At 40.0% G+C, this 22066-nt stretch overlaps 1 long non-coding RNA gene across 1 annotated transcript; it reads right to left on the bottom strand.

Moving 5' to 3' along the window:
• Nucleotides 1-22026, bottom strand: LOC131381763 (uncharacterized). The gene is made up of 3 exons (XR_009210688.1): nucleotides 21307-22026; nucleotides 18936-19109; nucleotides 1-835 (listed from the first exon to the last, which is right to left on the bottom strand). It is a non-coding gene; the product is annotated as an uncharacterized LOC131381763 (long non-coding RNA).
• Nucleotides 22027-22066: the final 40 nt, after the last annotated feature.

Genomic DNA, 22066 nt, shown 5'->3' with positions numbered 1-22066 from the left:
TTTATGTGTATTAAGTTTGTGGAAACAAATGAAGACCACCCAAATGAGAACAAAGGCTATTTATTTAAAGTAAGGGAGACAGCCACCATCACTTGCATTTGGCAGAGATTCAAAGGCAGGTGTGGGAGTGGGAAAGCTTCACAGTGTAAAAACAAGAAAGGCTTCAGGTGTGCTCTGATTGGATGTTGTTGGCCTGGAGAAGCTGAGGAACGCTATCCAAAAGGCCAGGCAACTAGAAGCAGGGCATCTTATGTGATTGGTTTGGGGAGCATACTTAGAGATATTTGGAGTTCGATGGTTGGTCCTGAGTTGGAAGGGTGGTGGGGGAAGAGGGAGAGGGTATGGAGGTGGCAGTAAGAAATTAAGAAGCTGGCAGGCATTGACCAAGTCCTAACCATTCTGATTGAAGCCAGAGATGGTGGTTCGGCTTCTCTGACTTGTTGCTGCAGCGGTTGTAGATCAGAGTTCTCTTGTCATGCATGGTCTGTCCATTTGTATAGTAAGTCTCTCAAGTCATTAACTAAAAAGTAATTTAGGTCAGGCAACTAAGGAGAAACTAAAGCGTAAGACAACTTCCACTTGTGGTGAGATAATATTTTGACATATTAAGAAGTGTTTTTGTTTTGTTTGTACCCACTAATTCCTTTCTATCTCACACACTCATTTATTCAAATTAGATTTGGCATCCATTGCTTCAGGGTGAGGATGTTACAGAAGAAATTCACAGCCCCAGTTGCATACCTGTTATCCCAGCACTTTGGGAAGCTGAGGGAGGTGGATTGCTTGAGCCCAGGGAGTTCAAGGCCAGTCCGGGCAACATAGTGAGACCCTGTCTCTACAAAAAACAAATTAAAAAACAAAAAATTAGTGGGGCATGGTGGCATGCACCTGTGGTCCCAGCTACTTGGGAGGCTGAGGTAGGAGGATTACTTGAGCCCAGGAGGTCAAGGCTGCAGTGTGCCATGATCGAACCACTGCACTCCAGCCTGGGTGAGAGAGTGAGACCCTGTCTCAGAAAAAGAAAGGAAGAAAAGAAAAAGAAATTAACAGAAAAGCATGAGTTGCCCATGATTTTGGATTTTTTTGTTTGTTTGTTTTTGAGACAGAGTCTCGCTCTGTCACCCAGGCTGGAGTGCAGTGGCACGATCTCCGCTCACTGCAAGCTCCACCTCCCGGGTTCACGCCATTCTCCTGCCTCAGCCTCCCTAGTAGCTGGGACCACAGGTGCCTGCCACTAGGCCTGGCTAATTTCTTTTGTATTTTTAGTAGAGATGGGGTTTCACCGTGTTAACCAGGATGGTCTCAATCTCCTGACCTCATGATCCGCCCGCCTCAGCCTCCCAAAGTTCTGGGATTACAGGCGTGAGCCACTGCGCCCAGCCTGATTTTGGTTTTTAAAATGGAAATGTGAAATTCAAGACAGAAACAATGGTTTGAAAGAAAACATTTTTCTTCAAGTTTGAAAAGCCTAGATTTTTTTTTTTCAAAGTGAAAGCAAGCTTATTAAGAAAGTAAAGGAATAAAAGAATGGCTATTCCATAGATAGAGCAGCCTGAAAAGCCTAGATTTTGAGTGTCAACACTTGGTGACCTGAAGGATTCAGATTATAAAGTTGACCATAAACGTAGGTTTAGGAAAAGGAATGATATGCCAAAGGGAATTTTCCCAGTCCAGAAAGAGATCATGATTCTATGGGGTTGGGAGAAGGAAGGGGCAAATGAGCAAAAGAGCTTAGACATTAGATTTCCAACCAGGTCCCAGTGCCCAGGGGTGGGGGAGAAACGGGAATGGGTTTGAGGAAATCTGAAGGCAGAGGGTAGAGAGAAGAGGTGACTCTTGTCTCCCTTCTGAGATGGAGCCTGGAACAGCAGTGAGCCTTACAGAATAGGCCAACCCAACATGGTATAGGCAGGCACTGTGGGGTAGGCATAGTATATGGAGAAGCCTGGGCAGAAGGTCCTGGGGTGACCATAAGTATGCTCTACCTACCATAATATGTATGTTTCATGTGCAGCAGAGAGTAAAAGAGCTGTGGCTTTGAGAGACTGCAGAAGCAGAGTAGCCCTGCACCCAAAATGTTTGATCAGAGACTCCACGAGGACTTCTGTCTCAGAGGATGCCAGCTGGAGAGATAACTGAGGCTGTGGAGTAGATGCCCCCCACCCCATACCCCCCATGTAGATGCCAGCCTGATGAGAAAGGCACTAAGAGGTGTAGGAGGTGGGCAATAGAATTCCAAATCAACTGAGATTATATGGAGATTTCATTTCTGCGTCTTAGCATAGTAGACTTATGAAACAGAGATTCAATTCAGGTATACAGAAATAAAGAAGCTTATGTTTAGTAAATACCTGAGGTTTTTACATTGATACTTATAGTTCATACATATATTTACCCTATGACTCAATCTTGCTTTTACTAATTTTTTAAAATGGAGTTTTCTGACTCAGGTAGATTTGAGGCATCATCTGCCTAATTATTTAATATATAAATAGTATCCAAACAAAAATAGTTTCTTTGGAGTTGTGGCCCCAAAGAAATATTATACCAGGACCAACTGAAACAGAGAACATTTTTCAGTAATTATTCAAAATTATAGTAAATATAAAACTTAACAGTGTCTGAGTTATCTTGAGTTGCCACTGCCTTCCTTGATAATATCCACTGATGAAATCAGAATTCTTCTCTTTGATTTATATAGATACTAGTGTAGACTTAAAATAATATCCCTTTTAGATAAAATCATATTTCCTTTAGATAATCAAATATCATTAAAATTATTAAATCTCTGACAATCCTTTGTTGAGCTATAACATCAATTATTGGGTATTGAATTCCTTCTGTGAGCCAAGTATTTTGCACACATTATGTTATTGACTTCTCACAACCAACACTGAGGGTGTTATTGTCTCTATTTCACATCTTAGGGAAGTGAGGCTGAGCACAGGGTTATACTAGGAGGCAGCCCATCCGGGCCAGAAGCCCTAGTCTGCCAAATCCCACAAAGGCGAGAGATGCTTTTACCTGTGCTACTCTGCTGCTCCTCTCTGCTGAGCCTTTTTATCACTTTTTTTTTTTTTTGGAAAATAAAGCATGCAGAGATGGTAAATAATTTTAATTTCTTCTTTATTCTAATTTACATCTAGCTGTTATGGAAATTAAAATAGCCATAGCAATATGCTCAACCTTTGAAAAGTAACATACTACATTTTAATATTCTCAAACCAAATATGGTGTTCAGTAAACAGTTACAGAGGATTGATATCTATGTTTTGACCTACCTCCTTTGAGAAACATTATGTGTAGTAAAAAACATTTTTCTATCACAGAAAATTTGTCTCCAATGTGCTGTTGGGCCATACGTTGTCTATTTATTATATCCCAGAATGAGGAAGTTGAGTGGAAAAGATTCTGCAGTTTAACTATGAGAGGACATTATACATTTCAGTGGAAGAAAAATAAATCCATCAAAAGCTAAGTAGATAAATTAAGGATTCCATAATAAGTCTTGGGATATAGACTGTGCATTTGTTTTGTTTCGTTTTTTAAACTTTCATTAAAGCTGCTAACCCTGTATACCAGACGCAGAAAAAGGACTTGCTTCAACCAATTTTGTCCTCTCCACCTGCAGCTCATCACCTTTTGGTGGCCTGGAGGTGGAGGAGAGTTGGTACAACAAAAATGAAGAAAGAAAATACAGATATAGTGACCAGAAGCTGTGCCCGGAAATCTCAGGATATACAGTGTGGAAAGGCACTGAAGTCCTAAACTGGAAAATAAAGCAAAACAAACCAAACCCCTTGGGAAAAAATGAAGCGCAACACTGAACACAGTATGCATGGGGATGCTCTTTTCATGTAGTGAGCAACAGAGTTTTGTGGACTGAACACATGGACATTACAATGAATTTTAGTAATAACAAAAGCTACTATTTATTGAATGCTTCTTTATGTACCAGGGATTGTGCTAAATACTTCATAGAGATTATTTTATTCAATCCTCACAAGAATTATATCATAATTATTGGTTTTGCTCCCATTTTACAGATGAGGAAATGGAGGGTTAAAGAGATCAAGCATTTGCTGGAAGATACACATTTATTGAGTGGCCCAGCAATCTGACTCCAGGTCCAGAACTCTCTGCTCCCTTGTAGTACTGATAGTATCAGTCGGGGTTCTTGCTTGCAAATAACAATAATAAACTCTTAACTGTCTAAAAGAAAAATAACACTGGAAGAAGGGGGAAGGGGGCGTGGAGAAGCAGAGCTCATAGGTCCCAGGAGGCTGAGGGAGGCTTGGGGAAGCTTGGGAAACAGGCAGGAGCCAGGGGTTCAGCAGGTCAGACCACAGGAAGACTCTGTCTAAGGTATGGCCATCTCTGCTTTTGCAGCGAAAACAAAAGAAAAGAAAAGGAAAGAAAAGAGAAAAGAGAAGAAAAAAAGAAAAGAGGTTTCAAGGACTGTCAGAAAAAAGTACATGCTCTTTTAGCATAATATTCAAGACCACTGACAATCTGGTCTTATTCTACTTTTGAAGTGACCTCATAGCCCTCTTTAATACATTCATCCCAGCATACTGAATTATTCACTCTTCCCTTAACTCTGTTTGTACTTTCACATCTTGACACCCTTGTTTATATTATTCTTTCTGCCTAGAATGCTCCTCCCACTTCCTCCCTTACCTGACAATATCCTACCCATCATCCTTCAAGGCTCAGCTCAGATGGTCACTGCTTCTATCTCTCCCTCAGGATTAGTTATCTGCTTTTCTTAATCCCCATCTCACTTTTATTTTTACTTTTTTTTTTTTTTTGAGACCGGGTCTCACTCTTGTTGCTCAACCTGGAGTGCGATGGTACAATCTTGGCTCACTGCAACCTCTATCTCCCAGGCTCAAGCAATCCTCCCACCTCCCCCTCAGGTAGCTGGGGCTACAGGCGTGTGCATGCACCATACCCAACTAATTTTTGTTATTTTTGGTAGAGGCAGGGTTTCACCATGTTGCCAGGGCTGGTCTCAAACTTCTAGGCTGAAGTGATCTACCCACCTTAGTCTCCCAAATTGTTGGGATTACAGGCATGAGCCACTGTGCCTGGCCTCCCACCTGACTTTTAAAACATCTTTATCATTTATGTTTATGTTCACAGTGCCTGCTAATGTGCTTGTATTTAGTGGGTTCCAAATAAAATGTTTGTTAAATATTTATAGTGCAGCTACTTGGGAGGCTGAGGTGGGGTACTTTCTTGAGTCCAGGCATTTAATGCTGCAATGAGCCATGATCATGCCACTGCACTCCAGCGTAGGTGATGGCAAAAATTTTAGTGGCAAGATCTGAAATATAAATGTTTGTGGATCTTTTTAACAGCTTAATCACAGCTAGTTAGAAATTTAACAAGAACATTCAATTCCCTAAACATTTCTTTGTTTTTGAGACAGGGCCTCACTTTGTCATCCAGGCTGGAGTACAGTGGTGTGATCTTGGCTCACTGCAGCCTCGACCTCCTGGGCTCGAGTGATTCCCCTACTTCAGCTTCCTGAATAGCTGGGACCACAGAGATGCCCCACCACGCCCAGCTAATTTTTGTATTTTTTATAGAAACAGGGTTTTGCCATGTCACCCAGGCTGATCTTGAACTCCTGAACTCACGCCATCTGCCTGCCTTGGCCTCCCAAAGTGCTGGAATTACAGGCCCGAGCCACTACACGTGGCCTAAACATTCTAATTAATTGACATTTAGTATGTGGGTTACCAAATTTGCCTTTCAAAGTTTGCATTTAAAGATTGCCAGTATATCCATAGGATGAATTTTCAGGTCAGTCATGTTTTGATTTGGAGTACTTAATGTTTGCACAATTTGATCTTTGCCTGCCCTTTCAAAATTATTTTATAGACCTCCATTCACTTTCCTAATAGAATGAATTGCTATAAAGTGGCTACAGTGAGTAGTCTGAGAAAACATTGTAACACTCCTTTGGGCTTTTACCTTTGGAGGAATTCCTCACTGAGTGTGGCCTTGTTGGGATATATGACCTTGCCTTCCACTGCGGAAAACAAAGATTTTGAATCTTGCTGTCCCAACCTATAGGCATATGGAGCAACATCCCTGACACCTGGCAGTGGACTCTCCCACCCAGGTCTGTGCAGCCCTGAGATGAAAAAAGAGCATCTTGTGCAGCTAGTGGGGCAGCATGGTATTTAGCAGTGACTTCTAGGAGGTGGGACATACACCCTAAAATATTTATATTGTGAAGATTTTGTAATGCGTCAGATTTATTAATGCCACAATGTGTGGTTGTAAAGTACAGTGAGTGTGGACTGTGCTAAATGTGTTTATATCCTAGGGTATATGTTCCGTGTACATTTCATTAACCAAACTTCTGTTGTGAATTTGCCTTTTGCTGTCTTCATCTATATTGCATAAAAATGGGTAAAGTGGAGGAAATAAATTTTCTCTATTAAACAAACTTTGTTTTTTTAGAGACAGGGTCTTGCCCTGTTACCCACACTGGAGTGCAGTGGCATGATCATGGCTCATTGCAGCATTAAATGCCTGGGCTCAAGAAAGCATCCCACCTCAGCCTCCCAAGTAGCTGCACTATAAGTATTTAACAAACATTTTATTTGGAACCCACTAAATACACAACAGGCACTGTGAACATAAACATAAATGATAAAGATGTTTTAAAAGTCAGGTGGGAGGCCAGGCACAGCGGCTCATGCCTGTAATCCCAACAATTTGGGAGGCTGAGGTGGGTAGATCACTTCAGCCCAGAAGTTTGAGACCAGCCTTGGTAACATGGTGAAACCCTCCCTCTACCAAAAATACAAAAATTAGTTGGGTATGGTGCATGCACACACCTGTAGTCCCAGCTACCTGAAGGGGAGGTGGGAGGATTGCTTGAGCCTGGGAGATAGAGGTTGCAGTGAGCCAAGATTGCACCATCGCACTCCAGGTTGAGCAACAAGAGTGAGACCCGGTCTCAAAAAAAAAAAAAAAAGTAAAAATAAAAGTGAGATGGGGATTAAGAAAAGCAGATAACTAATCCTGAGGGAGGGATAGAAGCAGTGACCATCTGAGCTGAGCCTTGAAGGATGATGGGTAGGATATTGTCAGGTAAGGGAGGAAGCGGGAAGAGCATTCTAGGCAGAAAGAATAATATAAACAAAGGTGTCAAGATGTGAAAGTACAAACAGAGTTAAGGGAAGAGTGAATAATTCAGTATGCTGGGATGAATGTATTAAAGGGAGCTATGAGGTCACTTTGAAGGTAGGATAAGACCAGATTGTCAATGGTCTTGAATATTATGCTAAAAGAGCACGTACTTTTTTCTGGGAGTCCTTGAAACCACTTTATTTTTATTTTTATTTTTTGAGACAGAGTCTCCCTCTGTTGCCCAGGCTGGAGTGCAGTGGTGCAATCATGGCTTACGGCAACCTCTACCTCCCAGGCTCAAGTGATCATCCCACCTCAGTCTCCTGAGTAGCTGAGACTACAGGCATGTACCACCCCGCGCAGCTAATTTTTGTATTTTTTGTAGAGACAGGGTTTTGCCATGTTGCCAAAACTGGTCTTGAACTCCTGGGCTCAAGCGATCCACCTGCCTCAGCATCCCAAAGTGCTGGGATTACAGGTGTGAGCCACCATGCCTGGCTCCACTGTGTCTTTTTAAATATAGGAGTGATATGATCATAAATGTGAGATAGGATAATCACCCTGACCACAGATGAAAGGCAGAAAGGGAGATCAGAGATAATAAATTACATAAGAGGGGTTTGCAATAGTCCAAGAGGTAATAAATGATTGCTTAGTCTAGTACAGTAGTGGTTGGGAGGAATTCTTTATCTGAGGGTTATCTTATCGACAGAACCCATAAGAATTGGTATCTAATTGAACATGGGCATGAGGTGAAGGAACGAATATTTTGGATAATAGAGCCCGATACATAATAACTATCTCATTTTGCAAAAACAAGAAAAATTATACTTCTGCTGGGCACGGTGGTGCATGCCCATAGTCCCAGCTACATCTTGATTTCAGAGACATTAAAATATGAACAAATGTGTGTCTCAGAATCAATAAAATATAGTATGTATTATGTTATCATGTCTCACTACAAGATACATAGCAGGTGCCCCCTAAAATATTTGTTGACTTGATATTACTTATATGATGATGTGGAGTTCATATTTTTAGTAATAGTCTTTTTGATAAACACATTTCCTTTTTAACACATTGAATGTAACAATGTAACCCCAGGTATTAACTGTAATGGAAACTAAAATATATACAGCAAACTAAGTTTAAACTTGAGAAAAATGTTAGTTGTGACTTCTCATTACTTCTTATCTGTCTCCACCCTCCTACTACCTCATATAATTTCTTGACTTACATCTCAAAGGACTTCCTCCTCTTTCTTTCACCCTTCATAACCTGTATAGGAGTCTTCTATTTGAGGAAATTAGAGAATCAAGGTAGCAAGCATGGAGTTTAATAGCCACTGGAATAAACATAAGACAAAATATTCGGATGCATGCTTGTGAGACAATTTTTCACACCCCACAAACTAGATAAGATATTGAATAGGGTGAAAGATTAAAGGGGTGGAACCACATGAGCCACAGGAAGAGTTAGAGAGTTGTCCACATCTGCCAGATTCAGTACCATCTATGGTCAATACCAAGAGCTGTGTGGAAGCCAACTCAGACTCTTGCTCACTGTAGAGGATCTAACACTGTGTTATTAATTAACCACAGTATATAACTTAGATTTTTTACCTAGAAAAATAAAATAATAATATTATAATAATAGCAACCTGAATTGAGCATGACTATATGGCTAGCACTATGCTAAATTATTTACATAAATTATCTCATTTGATCCTTGCAATAATTTTATGTGTTAGTTAGCTATTGCTGCAATAACACTTTGTAACAAGCCACCCAAAAACCCAGTAACTTACAGCAACAGTTATGATCTTTTTCATCAGTCTGCAGCGCAACTATTGTTTGGGTGAGCTAGGCTGAGCTCTGCAGCATACCTCTGCCTCCAGCTGTGAGCAGGGTAGATTTGGCTCCAGGGTGTGTGTTGGAGCAGGTCTGCTCCATATGTCTCTTATCATTCAGGACAAACAGCTACCTGGAGCGTATTCTTCTCATGGTGTCGGTAGGAGTGTAAGAGTACAAACGGAAACACATGATGCCTGGGTTCAGGATGCTTGGAACTGGCACACTGTCACTTCCACCCACATCCCATGACCAAGACTAACATTGACAGGGAGGAAAAATACTCTACCCCAAGGGAGATAGGAGTGAATATTTGCCAAACTATAATCAAATACATAATAAGGTAGGTATGTAGGTATATTACACCCATTTTTACAGATGAAGAAACCAAGTCACAGAAAAGACTAAATGATTTTCCCAAAAACACAGCTAGGAAGTAATGAAGCTGGGATTTGAATCCAAGCTGATTTCAGAGGCTAGGATCTTAACTATCACTCTACACGGTTTTAATAAACTGGACTGTAGAAGGTACTACAAAGAGAAGAATAGCAGTGGTGATTTTATGATAATAAATGGAACCTGAGGAAAAGAAGTAGACAAGATAAAAGACTCTATTTTGAGATCCTAATCAATAAAGATGATTTTCTCATTAGCTTTCATAGCTGTAAGAGGGTATGTTGTAGGACTTCACAGAGGACGTGTGTTTGTTTATTTTTAGAATCCCCCCAATATAAACATATTAACATTTTCTCTATTTAAATACTACCTTTGCTACTTATTTCCTACCCACCTACATGGAAAGGGAAACCTCATATAGTCTGATAATTATTAGTAACCTATAAAGTAATTAATTGTCTTTTTGTAAGAATACCTGAGGGCTGCAGTGGCAGTCATATTAAAGCAACTGTAAAAACAATGAAGTCCAATAAAAACATTAGGCTCATGTCTTAAGAGGTATGCAAGGAGTCCTGAAGAGAAAGAAAAAAAAAAACTGAAGCATGATTGTAAAATAGGAGAACCAAGGTACAAATGTCACAGACAAGTCCTTTGGAAACACTTACAAGGAAGAAAAGAGAGAGTATGGAATAGAGAAGTAGGAGCTACACCCAGAAGACTTTCAAAGACTGAGATGTTGACCAGATCATGCAACTTCAGGGGCTTGCAATGCCCACGGACAGGCTATTTTCGAACTCTCTATGCTTCTTACACCACAGTACTGTAGAAAAATTATTTTTCTTCTTATTGCAGTAGCAAAAGACTCTAACATCATATAATAGAACCCTAGGTCAGTATTACAGATAAAACCCAAACCTATTGTGAGACTCCCATTTCTCACTCTAGCTTTCTCTCTTATTATAATGATTTCAATTTCAAGCTGCAGCTGTAGTCATTCATTTTCTTTTAGAATAAGTATAAAGCTGAAATAGCTTCCAAAATATAAACTAAAAGGTTTGGATCTTGATTTAAGTAAATCAACTATAGAAACATATTTTTAAGACAATTTGAATATTAAGAATTTTGATAATTTTTTACGTGCAATTTTATTGTTGTTACTTTTTTTTTTTTCTTGAGACAGAATCTTACTCTGTGACCCAGGCTGGAGTGCAGTGGTGCAATCTAGGCTCACTGCAACCTCCACCTCTCGGGTTCAAGTGATTCTTGTGCCTCAGCCTCCCAAGTAGCTGGGATTACAGGTGCCTGCCATCAGACCCAGCTAATTTTTGTATTTTTAGTAGAGGCAGGGTTTTGCCATGTTGGCCAGGCTGGTCTGGAACTCCTGACCTCAAGTGATCCACCTACCTTGGCCTCCCAAAGTGCTGGCATTACAGGCGTGATGTTACTTTTTTAAAAAGGAAGTCTTTATTATAAATTCTGAAATATTTACAAATAAAATATTGTGATATCTTAGATTTGATTCAACATATTCCAACATTTTGGTGAAGGGAAATGCAAAATGTTGATAATTACCAAAACTGGATAATAAGTACATAGGGGCTCATTATCCTATTTTTTCTACTTTTGTGTGAAGTTTGAAAACTTCTATAATAAAAAGGAAAAAGAAAAAAATCAATTAAAAAAATGCTACAAGGAGGCCACTCTAAGAGAAGTCTAATTCAAAAAATGTTTTCAATAGAGAATAGATTTCTCTCTAAAAGAAATTTTAAGCCATACAACCACAAACTTCCTTAAAACAACATCATCATAATATCCATGAGCAACACAGCCTTTCAATTGTCTTATTTTTTTTTCTATTTTTTAATGAGCCAGAGTCTCGATCTGTTGCCCAGGCTGGAGTGCAGTGGTGCATTCTTGGCTCACTGCAACCTCTGCCTCCTGGGTTCAAGCGATTCTCCCGCCTCAGCCTCAGGAGTAGCTGGGACTACAGGTGCGCACCACTGCGCCTGGCTAATTTTTGTATTTTTAGTAGAGATGGGGTTTCACCATATTGGCCAGGCTGGTCTCAAACTCCTGACCTTGTGATCCGCCCACCTTGGTCTCCCAAAGTGTTGGGAATTACAGATGTGAGCCATTGTGCCTAGCCAATTGTCTTTTATATGTATATACTATACATGCTTATGTTATGTGGGAAAATTATATGATTTGTTCTAGAATTAAAAAGAGCTATATTCCTAAAAGCATAAGAAGTAAAAACACTTTATAGCTTTTTAAAATTATTATCGATTTAGGCCGGGTGCTGTGGCTCACGCCTGTAATCCCAGCGCTTTGGGAGGCCGAGGCGGGCGGATCATGAGGTAAGGAGATCGAGACCATCCTGGCTAACACGGTGAAACCCCGTCTCTACTGAAAATATACACACACACACAAATTATTATTGATTTGAAGTTAGGAGAACTTTTCCTTGAAAAGTGGAGAATAATAAGGGTTCATGTTATAAACTTACTATGTGCCAGGCACTGATCATACTTTATGAACTCAGGCTACTCTTCAAAATTACCCATTGCCATAGGTATTGCTGTTCTTCCCAATAAGAAAACAACAGTACTGAGAAGTTACATAATTTGCCCCACATTGTACTGTTGGTTAACAGCAAAGCTGGGACTCAAACACAGGGCATCTGGCTCCCATGTCTGATCCCTTAAGTCACTGAGCTGTGTCACTATCCATGGGAAGAGCATCTTTTGCAGAGTTGTTCTTTGTTTAGACTTTGGGGACCCAGTGTCTTTTATTCTTAGACAAATAAAGCAACTCTTACTCCCTTTGACATCAGCATATTCCTTTTATTTTGTCATGCACTTCAAATCTATTACTCCCAACATAGTCATACTAGCCCTATAATGTTCAGACATATTTATTACAGATGTTTATTTATGGCATGATTTCAAAGAACAGAAAACACTACAGTAAGCTCTTCTGCTTGATTTAAACCAGGATAATTTTGAGAAACAGCTTTGCTACTGTAGTAGTTTACAATGACATCTCTTTTATGTGAGTGTCAGCTTCTGGATAATGACCTTACATAAATTGCCCTAGTCACCTGATTTTCTCAAAAGGTCTTTTGCAAATTCTTTGCAGCCTAGCCAGTTGATATCACTTCCATACTGCCATATTGCCAAGGTTAATAAAGGAGTCTCTCTCTCTCTCATTTCTGACACGTTGCTTTATATGAAAGAAATAGTTTTTTTTTATTATTTTTATTATTTTTATTTTTGAGACAGTATTTTGCTCTTGTTGCCTAGGCTGGAGTGCAATGGCGCGATCTCGGCTTGTCGCAACCTCCGCCTCCCGGGTTCAAGTGATTCTCCTGCCTCAGTCTCCTGAGTAGCTGGGATTACAGGCATGTGCTACCACGCCTGGTTAATTTTGTATTTTTAGTAGAGATGGAGTTTCTCCATGTTGGTTAGGCTGGTCTCAAACTCCTGACCTCAGGTGATCAGCCCGCCTCGGCCTCCCAAAGTGCTAGGATTACAGGCATGAGCCACTGCACCTGGCCTAAGAAATAGTTTTTAAAGGTCCATTTACCTATGGCCACATCATAATAGGCTTTGAATATGTGACTCTAATTTGGGGGGACTGTTAATAGCTACTTCTAGAAAGAAATTAGGGGGAGTCTACATGGGGCTTCAAATTGACTTAACTGAATTGGTCATTGAACTTATAAACAGAATGCCTTGAACAGAAAAAACAGAGTTTTTTCACTAAATTTTCGAAAAATGATTTATTAGAATTAACTGACCAAACTGATTTATTTTTTTCACCCATGGAAACATCCATCCCTGAATGAAACACTTTCCAATTTTAGAGGAAATTGTATTTTAAGACAGAGGGAATATTGTCATATAATTTAGGGGTTATATTTGTTACTCTAGGGCAGCAGTTACTGACAAGATGCCTTAACAACTCTATAATTTGAAGTTATCATCCATATACATGTAATAAATGCTGTATGTCTTCATCCCTCCCTGTTACCTGATATTACCTATATATGCCTTCTATGCAACATAAAGAGAGTTTTCTGTATTCAGATCTACCAGAATTTCTCTAGAACCCTAGAAAATGGAATCTAACCAATATTTATTTAAAAATAAAGGAGAAAGGAACAAAGAAATGCAGAAACAAGAAAGAGAGAGAAAGCCAACAAAAAGTAACAGAAATAAAGAGTAGAGTATTTTATTTTTTTCTAAAATAGTGATTCTCAACCTGGCTGTATATTAGAACCTCCTGGAGAGTATTTGAAAAATACTGATATCTGGTCCTCAAGCCCAGAGATCAGCTGGGTGTGGTTACTTTGCTCTTCATGAGAAACATTTAAACAGTAATGGAGAGTCAGCTAGACTTGTAGTACTGGAGACATTCTCTACTCTGTGCTTCCTGATTGTCTCATCATAAATAAAGTACAACTCAAGTAACTTCTGATTTTGAGTATGATGGTGGAGTGGAAATGGGAATGGAGCATAAAGACCTAGCTTGTTCATTCATTATGCATTCAACTGACGAACAAATATTTATGTGGTGCCTATTCTTTGGCAGATACAGTATTGAGTTCTGGGGATGCAGTGGCAAACATAACGATTCAAGAAGCATGACAGGTCCCTGTCTGAAATCTTCTGTGTGTGTGTGTGTGTGTGTGTGTGTGTGTTTAATTTTTTTGTAGAGACAGGATCTCACTTTTGTCCAGGCTGGTCTTGAACTCCTGGCTTCAAGTGATCCAAGTGCTGGAATTACAGGCAGAAGCCACCATGTCCAGCCTAGGGCCTCAAGTTTTAACCTGTGTTAATGCCAAGGTCAATCAGGTTGGTAGGAAGCAAGTAAGTGGAGAACATGAAATTACCTTAAGGAACAAGTCAATTTACTAGCTAATTTTGTTCATGGAATAAAAACGTTTTGGCACTTAAATGGACTCAAGAGATTATTGACTTTTGTTTTACAAATGAGTAATTTTAAACTCAGGGTGTTAAGTAACTAGCCTCTGATCATACAGTTAATTCAGGACAGAGGTGTAGAACCTAGACGGCTATTTTATAATACTGTCTACATTCAAGTAAAAACCTTCTCAGCAGATTTTTCTTTTCATTCTAAGTTTCTAAAAGAAAATAGTCCCCCAGAAAGAGCCTTTGTAAAAGAAAAGGACCAACTTCTTCCCCTGTTGAGCTAATCCTAGTGTGAAATTAACTAGCAGCACTGCTAGTCAATTCCACAAGTCAATTCCACACTGCTGCCCTGTAGGGAGAGAAACTAGAAAAAAGGAGAGTAGGTCTTGGTCCATTTCCTCTCTAACTACAGTTGTTCTAAGGTCAAACACTTAGAACATTAAAGGAAATGGCAAGAAAGGACTATTGTGAATATGAGGAGTGAGGATCTGAGACAGGAAGACCTAAAAATTAAACCAAAGAGAACAATTGTAATAAAGAATTATAGTTCTATCTTCCCACACCATCTTTGAGGGCTAATCTACAATATGGAAAGTGCATTCAGGCATCTTCCTAGTGATAAGGGAAATGCATATCTACACCATAATGAGATTCTGTTTTATACCCATTTGTGTAGAAATTTTAAGAAATCTGACAGTATCAAGTGATAAGAGGATCTCTCAGAAAAGGCTGGTGGAAGTGTAAATTGGTATAGCCACTTTGGAAAGCTGTTTGGCTCGTTCATCTACTCTACAACCAAGCAATTCCAATGCTAGATATAAATCCTTGCCATGTGCACCTGGAGGCATTTGTAAACCTGTTCATGGCAGCATTGTTGTAATAGAAAACACCCCAGAACAATCCCAATGTCCACTGACAGGAGAGTGGATAAAGAGTGGTATAGTCACACAATGGATACTATACAACAGTCAAAACAAATGAACTGCCACTATGTATGTATGATTTGGGTGAATCTCAGCAAAATAATGTTGAATAAATTAAAAAGGCCACAGAAAATTACATCTGGCATGAAACTTCATTTTTAACTTAAAACTAACAAACTACTGTTAAATGACATGTTTTTAGGAATACATATATTATTAAATTATATTTTTGAAAAGTGGTGGAATGACAAATACAAGATTCAGGATAAAGATAACTTTAGTTTGGTAAGTAAGGGGAAAGGGATGGAGAAAGGTCACATAGATAGAAGTAAGCTATGATCAATATTCTAGTTCTTGTGTTAGTGGCAGGTTCACTTTATGTATTAAATTATAAAAAGATTAATAGATAATTGTATCAGTAATTTACTGCAGCATAATAGGTTACCTAATAATTTAGCAACTTAAATATACTTCTTTTAACATACTTCTTTCATCTATTTTTCCCTTCCTGAAGTGTCTTAAAGCAAATTCCTGGCATTGTGTTATTTTATCCCTATATACATTAGTATCCATCACTTAAAAATATGAACATTTTCTTATAGACTCACATGTAAAATTAATAGGTCTTTTGCAATACCTAGTGTATGAAAACTATATTCAAGTTTCTTTTAGTGTCTCAAAACTTACATTTAACAGTTAGTTAGAATAAGAATCCAAACAAGGTCTACACATTACACTTAGTTTGCTCTGTCTCTTAAAATCTTTCAATCTAGGGGAGTCCCTTTACTCCCTTCTTCCTCCCTTGTCCTGTTGAAGAGACCCAGGCAGTTGGCTTGCAGACTATCCCACAGGCTGGATTTGTCCATTGGCTTCCTTGTGATGCCATTTTACTTATTTCTACCTCTCCTATGTTTCTAGAAGATTGGAAGTTAGTCCTCAAGACTTGATGAGATTTAGATTCAACTGTTTTGGCTAAAATATTTCTTAGGTGGTGGTATGTATTTCATAAAGCACCATATCAGGAGGCACATATGGGTGGACTCCCCACTCGTAGTGACACTGAGATTGATTAATAGTTACAGGTGGTATCAGCCTGAGACCTTCATTGCAGGGTTCCCTATTGGCCTTCCATTTTAATAATTGTTGCTTAAATCAACTAATTCATGAGGAATTGTAAAATGGTGATTTCCTAATTCTATTACTTCTCTTTTATTTGATGTAATTATTTTTATAAAGTAGAACTTTCCTTCATCAATCTGGGACATCTGATTACCCCATTAGAAGTGGTTTGTTCTCTGTTTCACATCCTCTCAGCCCACCTATTACTAAGGCCATTGATGCAGCAACCTGCTTTCTGCAGGTGTAACCTGAGAGCATCTCTCCTCATCTGCATTGCATACATCTCATTTTCTGTCCCTGAGTTCCTCTGACACTACAAAGGAGGGACATTTGCCTAGCACTCACACATGATGGCTTAGAAGTATGAGGGGGCTCAGGCCCCAAGGAGGAAACTTGGACCAATGGGAGAAGGGAGCTGATAAGTAACTGCTCTCTTCTTGCATCAAGCTGACAATTATGAAGTATATTCTACATGGCTCAGGGCCTCATTGCCCACAGTGATGACAAACTAGAGAACACCCTTGTACTGACTCTCTCTGTTTCACTCTCCCTAGTCATCCACTTCTGCTTCCTGAGATCACTGTCCAAAATAAACTACCTAAAAAGTAAGCCCTTGTCTCAGGTTCAACTTTGAAGGGGGTAAGCCAGGCTAAGACATCACTAAATATAATTCACACAGGAAAGGCAGGATAAATGCTCAATTCTTTCATTACATTGCAAATATTCAGAGTATTGTCCCGGTTACATCTAATAATAAACTCATCAATTTATATGTAATCAATGAATTCCAATCAGTTGTAGTTCTTACTTTTTTGGGTAGGATTGTCCTCTTTTCAGCCAGTGGGAGCTCCTTTATGCTGATCCCTTTGTGCCTCTGACCTGTCCCTTTGGACTTTAATAGCTTCCTTGATTTCTGGCACAAGATGTCCAAGGTTAATCATACACATTTCTTGCCCCAGACAAAAATCTGCCATTCCTCCAAAGAGCCTCATTTCTTTTCAAAGGAAATGATGTTTTTAAAAGTAGAATGTGGCCGGGCGTGGTGGCTCACGCCTGTAATCCCAGCACTTTGGGAGGTTGAGGCAAGCAGATCACTTGAGTTCAGGAGTTCGAGACCAGTCTGGCCAACATGGCAAAATCCTGTCTCTACTAAAAATATAAAAAAGTTAGCTGGGTGTGGTGGCACACACCTGTAGTCCCAGCTATTCAGGAGGCTAAGGCACACTAATCGTTTGAACTCAGGAGGCGGAGGTTGTGGTGAGCTGAAATTGTGCCACTGCACTCCAGCCTGGGTGACAGAGTGAGACTGTTTCTCAAAAAAAAAAAAAAAAAAAATGTGAATGCTAAAGATGCTTATTACTACAAAATTGTCATTACTTCTAGGCCTTTCCAAGGGACAAAGGAAGTAAAATGCTTCTTTTTTTCCCCTAATAATTCTTACTGGGATATAAGAAATACATTTTTTTAAAAGAAAAGAATCATAAGTTCATATTCTTTCTAATTCAACTTTAATATTACATGGATTCTACTTACTCTGAAAATCACTGTTCCTAAAAACTCTAGTAATTGTTTTTACCTATATATACAAGAATAGTTTGAAAGTACTATAATAGGATCTGTATTTCAACCAGCAATAAGACTATTGACTAAAGCTTACGATACCTTTGTAGTTCTATTTATCCTGAGCATATATTCTATTATGATTGTACAGTGAAAACAATATTTTCTAAAGTAATTAAAGTGTTTACTTGGTATGGTTACGCCACCAACTTAATATACAGTTAGATTATTTGTTTTCAAATTTTAGGAATTGCGTTTTTCTTTTGGATTTGAAATTATTTTGAAAATGTAGAACATATACATGATTCTAAAATCAAAACCATATAGCCAAGGCTTATTCAGAGTAGTCTAGCTTCCATGCCTGTCTCCTCCACCTGTTTCCTCCTATTCCAAATATATGCAAATACTCATTTGTAGTTTAGCTATCTTACCAAAAAAAAAGCACATATACTGTTCTGCACTTTGGTTTTTTTTTTTTTTACACTAATATATATTCTGGAGATCATTTCACCTCAGGGTAAAGAAATGGCCCTCATTCTTTTTCACAGTTGCATAGTTTCATTGTGTAGATCTACTCGAGTTTGTTCAACCAATCTCTTATTTGGGGTTATCTGGATTGTTTCCAATCTTTTGCTATTACAAATAATACTGCAATGAATAACCTTGTGCTTAAGTCATTATTTGGGATATTTTCCTAGAAGTGGGTTTCTAGGGCAAAGGGCAATATATATGTAATTTTGCTGAGGATTATCAAATTCCCTTCCATAGCTGCCATGTACCATTTTGCATTCTCAATGGCACTATGTGGCATCTCCATAGCCTGCTAACCAAGTAGGTGGTCAAACTTTTGGATTTTTGCCTTCTTTTATCATCTTTGCCGAAGATACACCACGACGCTTTCATCTGCCTTTGGAAGAACTCTCTCAGGATAAACAGTAGGTGATTGTATTGAGGGTGACAGAAGGAGGGTGGCTGCAATATCTCTATCTATTTCCACTCACCTAATCATGGAAATGCCAGCGCCCACAGCACTATCCTTGTTAAGAGCTTGTATTTTCCAAGGTTGGCTCTGGTTTCCAGCCAAAGAAAAGGACATCAAATATGACCTTACTTCTTTCTAAGGTCAGTAGAATGCACAGTGCCCAGTGAGTTCTACTGGTATAAGCTTCAGAATCCTGAAAAAGGTAGAGGAGGAACTGTGATCATTTTTTGTCAGCTTGCTGTCTCCAAAACAACTCCAATGTCAAGGGGAAGTCCCTGAGTGTGGCTGAAAGTTTCCACAGATTGTGGAGTGACCACGCTCTAACCTGCAGGGCTACTCACACCCAGGACTTCTTCTTTTGCTGCTTTGTAGGAGTAAATGTCATGGATGGACACTGTGTTTTTCTTTCAGCATCTCCCATTTCCCAGTGGGCAATTTTGCACTCCAGGGTGACAGACATTTGGTAATGTTTGGAGACATACCTGGTTGTCACAACTTGGAAAGGGGTGCTGCTTAACATCTAGTAGGTAGAGGTCAGGAATGCTACTCAACACCATACAATACTCAGGACTGCCCCCCTTCCCCCAACAAAGAATTATCTGGTCAAAAACACCAATAATGCCAAGGCTGAGAAATCCTGCTGTATTCTTTCTTTATGCACACATTCACAGACATCCTTAAAATAACGATTATCAGTGGCAGAGGAAGGGCAGAATCACAGATACTCCCCCTCCCTGTTCCTCCAAAAGTCACTAGCAATTCAGAAATTTCTTTAATCATAAAGACTCTAAGGAATTATATATTTATCTGGGAGATTAAAGAACAAATACCATTTTAACCTTCTAAAAACTGATTATCATTAAGTATAATGCAATCTTTTAACTGTAAGTATAAAGGAAAATGCTGATTATTTAAAGTAAATGGGACCCAAAGTCCCATGAATAATCAAAAACTTGGTTAATAGAGTATGACCAGAGAATAATGCACTTGGCTTCTGTGGAGAAATTAAAGTACATGCTGTGAATTGCTATTGAGGAAATTGCATGAAAAGTTACCCTTAAGTTACCGTGAAGCTGAAGAAACAGCCTCAGGTGCACAATATATCATATTAGTCTCTATCTTTGTATTTTCATGACTTCTTTCACCTTGGATAACCCAGAAGCTCTGGCCTTGGAACTTTTTGGAATGGTAAAATATCTCTCTCCATATTTATTTTCATCTCCTGGAATGGTAAAGTACCTCACTCTCCATATTTATTTTCATCTCCTAACAGACCTGAATTTTGTTGCCAAGAGTTTATCTCTTTCACAGAAATTATTTTCAAACTTCAGCTTACTTACTTTGAGGGCATAGACTGTGTTTGATACTTATAATCACAATTCATGTTAAATAAAATGTGCCTCTGAAAAGCTATACCTAAACTGAATTTTTGTAAATAAAATAAAAAATTTAAATTGCAAGGAAAACTTGCCAAAGGGAGAGTATGAAGCTAAATCTTTTGTAGAGAAAATCATCTTGATTTGCAAAGTGAACAACTACTCTTTAAGTCCCAATCTTTATTTGTAGCTCAAGAGGCTGGTACAGTATTATGCATGATGCTTATTTAAAAAATACTGACAGGCTGGGCATGGTAGCTCACACCTGTAATCCCAGCACTTTGGGAAGCCGAAGTGGGCGGATCGCTCGAGGTCAGGAGTTTGAGACCAGCCTGGTCAACATGGTGAAACGCTGTCTCTACTAAAAATACAAAAGTTAGCTGGGTGTGGTGGCGGGCACTTGTAGTTCCAGCCCCTTGGGAGGCCGAGGCACAAGAATTGCTTGAACGTGGGAGGCGGAGGTTGCAGTGAGCTGAGATCGTGTCACTGCACTCCAGCCTGGGTGACAGAGCAAGACCCATCTCAAAAAATAAATAAAAAATAAAATACCAGGAATTTGGAAGGATTTTGAAAGTTTTAGAGAGTTTTATAAGCTATTTTTAAGAGTGTAAAAAATGGATAATATAGGCCGGGCACGGTGGCTCACGCTTGTAATCCCAGCACTTTGGGAGGCCGAGGCAGGCGGATCACGAGGTCAGGAGATCGACACCATGGTGAAACCCCGTCTCTACTAAAAATACAAAAGGGCCATCCCGTGACCGGAGAGGGTGAGCAAGAGAATGGCTGAACCTGGAGGGGGATTGCAGTGACCGAGATTGTCCCTAGGCACGTTTGAAAAAAAAAATAGGTAGCATTACTGAAAAGATAATCATATTGACTGTTTCCTCTCAGCAATAAGGAGAAAAGAGTGGATGGGAGCCTTTTAGACAGTGTAATATTTCGGTTAGAATACGGATTCTGAAACCAGACTGTCTGGGCTCACATCCCTGTCTAGTGTGGTCTTAGGCAACTTACACGACTCGACTGCACCTTAGTTTCCTCATACAAAACACGGAGAATACTAATGTTATCCACTTAACGAGGTTGTTCTGAGGATTAAATAAAGTAATACATGAACTAGTACGTGAAAAGCACTCCGGTCAGCGATAGTCTTCAATCCTGGAGTTGAGCTCCAGGCTAGGCATAAAGAGGAAGATAAGAGGCAGGGAGCAGGCAACGTTTCATTCTTCCTCTCCGCACCCTCGGGAACGAGGCACCGCTGTTTCTCCCAGGGCTCAGCGAGGAGGCCGGTAATTCGAAGTTGGATCCGAGGACTTTCCTTGGGACCCCTTTCCGCCGCACCACGCCGCCTTTCGTCTGGTTGGGCCCTGAGGACACTAGGGCTCAGCCCCACGCCCAGACTAGGCGTTCCACCACTGAGCCGTGGCCCCAGCTCCAGGAGGCATGCAGCCCGAGAGGCCGCCTTCACGCCCGGCCACGGCCACTGCCACTGCCAGGGGCTGGTGGCGATAGCGACAAAAGGCTTCCGGGAGGAACTGGTGCCTCCGCCCGATGCCCTTCCTTGCGGGCAAGCTGGGGGCTGACCCTTGTTCGTGACACCAATACTTATGCATGCCACTCAGTGCTGGGCGCCGCGGACTCTAATGAATCCAGACTCGGCCCAGATACCGTGTGCAGAGGGACCACTCGCGGCCCACAACCGATCCCTGTCACTGGCGACCCTTGTTGGCCCAGACCGCGGGGGGTGGGAGGAGCTGAACCTCCCAACCCGGGT

This window comes from Hylobates moloch, unplaced genomic scaffold (assembly GCF_009828535.3).
Source record: "Hylobates moloch isolate HMO894 unplaced genomic scaffold, HMol_V3 SCAFFOLD_2, whole genome shotgun sequence".
NCBI lineage: Eukaryota > Metazoa > Chordata > Mammalia > Primates > Hylobatidae > Hylobates > Hylobates moloch.
The sequence above is the reverse complement of the archived record's forward strand: the minus strand, read 5'-3'. Positions and strand labels throughout refer to the sequence as shown.